Source organism: Physeter macrocephalus, chromosome 9 (genome assembly GCF_002837175.3).
Source record: "Physeter macrocephalus isolate SW-GA chromosome 9, ASM283717v5, whole genome shotgun sequence".
NCBI classification, from domain to species: domain Eukaryota; kingdom Metazoa; phylum Chordata; class Mammalia; order Artiodactyla; family Physeteridae; genus Physeter; species Physeter macrocephalus.
The window spans coordinates 62,664,384-62,671,222 of NC_041222.1; the positions used below are offsets into that span (position 1 = coordinate 62,664,384).

The following is a 6,839-nucleotide window of genomic DNA, read 5'->3' on the forward strand; positions in this document are numbered from 1 at the left end:
CTCCGCGGCATGTGGGATCTTCCCGGACCGGGGCACAAACCCGTGTCCCCTGCATCGGCAGGCGGATTCTCAACCACTGCGCCACCAGGGAAGCCACCATCATCCTTTAACTTAATTGTTTTAGCAACAATTGAGTCACTCACAAATCAATTAGATAGTAACAAGTGACTTCAAATTTTTAAAGGTTTTTTTTTTGAGAAATGAATACATTTTCATTTTCTTCACATTTCTCTTTACAGTATCACTTCACAACCAATTTTTCCCATCCTCCCTCCCTGAATCCTAAATTTGCTCACAGTCACAGTGCCTTCTGAATGTATTGAACATATAACATAAAGCTTGGGAGGAGTTATGAAATGGAATGGACAATGAAGGCTGAGTGAATAGGGAAGTAAGGATTATCTACCCACCTACATACTAATTTGCCTGTCTCCCCTCCCTCCTTTATATCTCTCTCTTTTTACTTTGTGAGATTTTCCGCTCTCTAGGATAGTTAGGGTTTAGCAGGCCACTGAGGCCTTTTGGGGATTAGAAAGTGGGGTATTTGCTGACAGCAGCATTGGTATTGGGTATGAATTGAATGCAAATCCAGGCTAGAGCTAAGCATACAAAATTTAACATTTGTTTTGTTATAGTGAAGATTGGCTTCAAATAAAATTGAGAAGATGAAGCTTGTACTCTCTGCACTTAGCACCCTTTTGTCATGTAGCCTTTCCTTCCTGACATAGACAAAAGTAAATTGTACCCCATGGATTTAGGAGACTTGCGCATTGCTGCACTGTTTCAAAAACAAGACTACTTTAGTCTTCTGCATGTCAGTATGTGACTGCATCTTTCTTCCACTTGTCTGAACTGAAATCCTTGGGGTCATCCTTCACTCTTCTTACATTCCACATCCAGTCCATTAGCAAATTCTGTCAAAATATGTGTAAACTCTGACCTCTTCCCATCTCCACTGCTGTTCTCTTTGTCCAAGGCAATATGGTTTCTCTCCTGGATTATTGCCATAATCTCCTAACTGGTCTCCGTCTTCCCATCCTTGCCCATTTATGGCCTGTTCTCCAGAGAAGCCAGAATGAACTTTTAAAAATGACTGTCAAGTATGCCATCCCCTTGTCCCAAAGCATCTAGGACTACCTGTGCCACTCAGGAACATCCAGAGCCCACAGCATCTACAGGGGCTGCTGTCATCTCTTACTGCCCAGCTTGCACACTTGCACCAACCATACTGGTGTCCTTGGTCTTCCCTGAATTTGCCACATGTGCTTCTACTTCAGGGTTGTTGCCCTTAGTGTTCTTTCTGTCTGGGATGCTCAGTATTTCCTCCCAGTCTGTGTCCAAATGTCACTATATCAGAAAGACCTTTCTTTATTCTTTGACAGATGCCAAAACATGTAAAGACCGCCCGAAAATTTATCTATCGATGACAACAGTTTTTTAGGTATTGTGTTGTATATGCATTTTTGGAAAGTTAAAGGAAAAATTAAACTCTTTGTATTGTAATTTAAGCAATTAAAAATAACTATCCTTTATAAAGTTCAGTCATGCTAGATGAATACGTTTTACAGATCTGCTCTACAACGTAGTGCCAATTGTTAACAGTACGGTATTGTGCACTCCAAAAAACGAAAACAAAAGGACACAAGGGAACTTTGGAAGGTGTTGCATATGTCTATTATGTTGATTGTGGTGATGGTATCACGGGTGTTTGCACATGTCTAAACTCATCAAATTGCACACATTAAATAAGTGCATTTCTTTGTACATCAATTATACTTCAATAAATCTGTTAAAAAATACCTCTGTCGACTGAGGCCAACATCCTTGATTAAAATGAGATTGGAGGAAGTTGAACACACTGGAGGAACACTTAATTTTTTTCAGGGACAGATGGACTAATCTTCTGGCAAGCAATTTAGAATCAAAGGTAATTCTGTTAGCTTAGTTGTTTGGAACTCTGCAGGACCATTATAGCATCTAATAACTCAAAGGTGTGACTTTCTCATTAAATAGCTCTTAATAAGCAGTGTAATTGGATCAAGTGAGGCTTTTTATCTTGGTGTGTGCTGTGGTGAAACTGCCTCTTTAGACAGTGATAAAAGACCATGGTTTCAAGTGAATAAATAAGATCACAAATTTTTTTTATTGAGACTAAAAAATTGATCTTACATTTTTATTTGAAGAGAATTAATAATTTCTATTTAATGTAAAAAAGTAATGTATGCCCATTGTAGGGGGGCAAATTAAATGTAGCAAATATAAGGAGGAGAGGAATAGTATGTAATCATTCATCAACTTATTAACCAGAAACATTTTTGCCTATTCACTTTTTTCCTTAATCTTGTGTCTTTATATCTATAATTTAAACTTGGTTGTGTTCACCATTGTGTATAAAAATTTCCTTCAATTTTTTTACTCTGTCATGAGCATTTCTTTATATTATTAAAACTCTTTATAAGTGTTTTTCACATTACTAGTCAAAATTTTACCTGCATATTCCTTAGCTTACCTTTTAGATCAATCAGTGAATAACTTTGCACAAAAGAAGCTTGCTTTTAAGCCTTTTGTATTCTTACACTTTTGAAATGAGAGGTGAATAGAACTTGAAGCATGTATGCCACACTTTGGGTTATAGCCAAGAAGTGCCAAACACTAAGGTTAAACGATCAGTAAGTACCCTGACTGCCCACTGCCACAGAGTGGGTTAGTTTTGGACCTACCCCAGACTTTCAGCTTTATTGTGCTAAGTTCTCTATGGAATTGAGTATGGTGGGTTGGGGTTTGGGGAGATGCTTGTGGTCCTGGGAACCATGCTGATTCTGCCTTACATCTGAGGCGTTGCTCCAGAGCTGATCTGGCCTCTGAGGACCTTTGTATCAGTTTGGAGGTAAGACAGATTGGGAGCAATTTCATAAAGAGAGTTTGAATTTGGACTGAGAGGCAGAAGTAGTTTTTGAGATTGAAATGAAGCTCTGAGCACTGGCTTCATTGTGAGTTGCTGGCTCGCTGCTGTTCATCTAGTCAGTCATTTACTTCTAGCATAGTGTTGAAAAGTTCCATTGAACCCTGTACATGTGAAAATTGTATGTATTGGTTTTAAAATTTGTGCAATTAAAAATAATTGTCACGAACAGCTAGGTGTTCCTCCTCCTTCCCTCCCCCTCCTCTTTCCCTTCCCATTCCTCCTCTTCTTCTGCCAACTGGATATTAGCATTTCATTGCAGGATCCTTTTCTTGAACATACTGCTTGGTGTCTCTGTACTAATGTGAGAGGATTTACTAATGATCGTCTGCCCAGTATAGTTGTGAAGGTTAACTAATATCTGATTATTAAGAACCCTACAAGTAAAAACAGGCATGAATACTGCTAGCTGTGTAACGGAAAATTAGTAAATGTTACTTCATTGGGTAATTATGTGTTTAAAATGCCTTTACCCAGTGGGAAATACACAGAGGTAATACTGCGGGCTTTTAAAGGGTTGTAATACATAGCAGATTAAGAGTATAGCTATGATAAATAATAGCTGTCAACTGAAGCATTCATGTAAAACTTATGATGTATTCAAGTAACAAAGACCCATTTTCCATCTCTATTAGATTCAGCTGGAAACAGTGATGAACCAGTCTTGTGTTTACACGTGTTCTTTGACCTTTTATTTTATTTTTGTAAGAAAATGTACCAAAATGAGTAACAGTGTGATACAATCTCACTAATTTGGATTCTGCTGATTTGGGATTTGGGCTTGGCTGAAGTTCATCTTTATGCTACCTATACAGAAGTTATTTGCTTAGTTTTAAAAAAGCCGGGAAAAAGGAGTCGGTCTAAAAAGAGCTAATTATTTTCAAACCCTAAATGTGTTGATAACTGAATCTGGTTACTGTATTAATTTGAAAATAGTCATTTACAAATTTATTTATTTATTTTTGACGTCTGGTTCTTATTAATTTATTTTGGTCTGTTTCACGAATCTTAATTAGTGAGAGAGATTTGGATATAGATTCTTCTCTATTTCTCACTTTCTGTTTTGGAAAGTTGATCTGAAAACAAAATAAACAGTAGAACTCTGATTCTAACATTTTTTTGAGTCTATTGTGTATTAGGTACTGTGCTAAACACAGTAACTCAAAAAACATTAATTAACTGCTTATTACATGCCAGGCCTGGCAGTACGTGAACAAGGCTCAGCTGTTTCCCCCAAGAAACTCGAAAGTCCAGGAGAATAATGCAGCAGGCTTGGTCAGTGAGGAATCCTTCTTGCTTGAGATACTCCTTCAGTAGTGTGCTGTTGCTACACAGATAGAGCTAGCCCCTTCAGAATGAGATGAGAAGATCTACATCTTGAGGATTGGTGACAGTCCTCTCAGAGCTGGAAGGGGCATTAGAAATTGAGCCTAGCTCTGCAGTATGGCCCCTGTACACCATATCTTCATATTCTCCTTGCATGGAGTGTGATACCAAGTCGTTATTCAAGCTCTGTATTCTGAGGCAGCTGCAGGAACTGAGAACATTCAGTGGCTTCCTCTTGATCTTCCTGGTTCTGAACATTTCTTCCCGAACATTCCATTGTTATTTCAAACTCCTGCATGTTTTTAGAAGTGAAAGTGTCCCCTGTCTCATTGAGATGTGTCTTGAGCTGTCACATGGTTGGGGCTACACTCCAGCCAAGCGTTCATTTGGCAGCCGTGTAGCTATCTGTGTCTGTGCGGTAGTGTTTGAGCAATTATTTGGGCAATGATTGCTTTCATCTATTTCAATGAGTATTTACTGATTTTAAAAAATGGAAAATTAAATACGAAAGCCTTGATATCAATGGCAAGAAGCATGGACTTACTACAGATTGATACCAGTTGCCATGATGAAAGTGGCCAATCTTTATCCTTTGTTAGGTACTCATTGGACTTAAAATGAATGATCAACAACGAAATACAAGTATAAAATCTCAAAACATATACAGATGTGGGAGATGTGTTGCTGGTGATGGTGCCACAGGATGAGGGTTAAGTTTGGATTGATAATTTTTGTGTTTTGTGCTCGGCATGGAGCAGCCCTTTAATATGTAACTTTCATGCATCAGACTTGATTACATGTTTTTAGGATTGCAATATATGCAAAGGTGCAGAGCTGTTTGTGGATGCTGATGAGCTGCTTTGGGAACTTGATCTAACACTGTATATCCAAACCTAGGTTTTTGTTTTGGTTTTTAAAGATTTGCTTGATTCCCTGGGATGCAGCAAGATATGATAGAAAAAAACGTGTTGGATTTAGACCAAGAATCATAATACCTAACATCTAAAAAGTGTTTGTTATGTGCCTGGTTCTGAGTGAATTGCTTTAATGGATTATTTTGATTTTTCAGGAACTCTGTGTCAGCTATACTTTATAGAAGAGTGGTTAAGAATGTAAACTTTGACTCACATTCATAGGCTGCACAGTTCATTCATATCCATGCTCTGCTTCTTACATAATTAGGCAGTTAATTTTGACCTCTCTTTGCCTCACATGGTTTTTCATATGAAAATGAGGATAATAATAGTTCTCACGTCATGGGGTTTTGAATATTGGGTGAGAGAACACATGTAAAGAGCTTCAACTATGCCTGCCTGGCACATGGTAAGATTCTCAATAAATGCTGGCTGTTAATACCAATGTGTAACCTCAGGCAAGTTACTTCCTCTCTGAGCTCTTATTTTCTCATACTGGAAATGGCGTTAATAATACCTACCTCAGAGTTATTGTGAAGATCCAATGGGATTAGTTACTTATAGTGTTTTGTGGATGTGTGGCACATAGGAGCTGTTTCATCCAACATGGTATTCTGAGTCTCATGTTGTGCTTTGTGTTCATTCAGTGAATCTTTATTGAGCAGGTACTTGTTATATGCTGGGGTATAGTGGTCAAAAAGAGAGTCCAGGTCCTTGCCCTCAGGAGTTTGCATTTCTCTGGGAGATGGAGAGAGAGGCAGCAGAAATACTAGATGATGATCGTTTGAGATTGCGACCAAAGCTATGAAGGATACAATAGTGGGTCACTGGGGGTAGGGAGTGGGGAAGCACTTGGGGCTGGAAGGTAGGGGAGGCTCAAGGGAAGATGTGAACAGTGAGAGGAGTCAGCTGTTTAAACAGCAAGGGCACAAACACTTGAGGCTGAGGGGCCTAAGAGTTCCAGACCTGCACATCGAAAGAACTTGGGAGGCTCATGGAGCAAACTGGAGGTCACTGTGGCTAAAGCTCCTTGACTGAGGGACAGGTGTGAGACCAAATCATGTAGGACCTTTTGGCCGTGGTTTGGAGTTTGAATTTTATTACAAAGTGCAGTGGGATGCTGTTGAAAGGTTTTCAGCAGGTGAGTTAGAAGTCAACTATATATTTTGAATGGGAATTTCATGCATTTCCTAACTGTGGGCGCTCATGTCTTATTTCTCTAGCTGGTGACTTACATACAGGATCCCATCCTAGTCTTTGATTAGAGATGCTCTATTTATCCCTAAAACTTAAGTTCTTTTCCATCATTACCTTCCCTTGACTGTCCTACATGGTATCAAGGGAGGGAGGAAACACATTTTTAGAGTACATACCTACTGTGTCAAGATCCTCTTGGCTTTCAGGCTTACTTCATATTGTTATTTACGCCACCTTGTGAGGCAGGTGGCCCCAGATTTAACCAGCGAGGAAACAGGCTCCAGATAGTAAGCGATTAACCTAAATTTTTTTTTTTTTTTTTTGGTACGTGGTCCTCTCACTGTTGTGGCCTCTCCTGTTGCGGAGCACCGGCTCCGGACGCGCAGGCTCAGTGGCCATGGCTCACGGGCCCAGCCGCTCCGCGGCATGTGGGATCCTCC

General features: G+C 39.5%; 1 protein-coding gene across 5 annotated transcripts in view; it reads left to right on the forward strand.

The window, feature by feature from the left end:
• The window catches only part of FOCAD (focadhesin), a 319,213-nt gene that overhangs the window by 12,869 nt on the left and 299,505 nt on the right, over positions 1-6,839 (forward strand). The gene's annotated exons all lie outside the window — the stretch shown is intronic.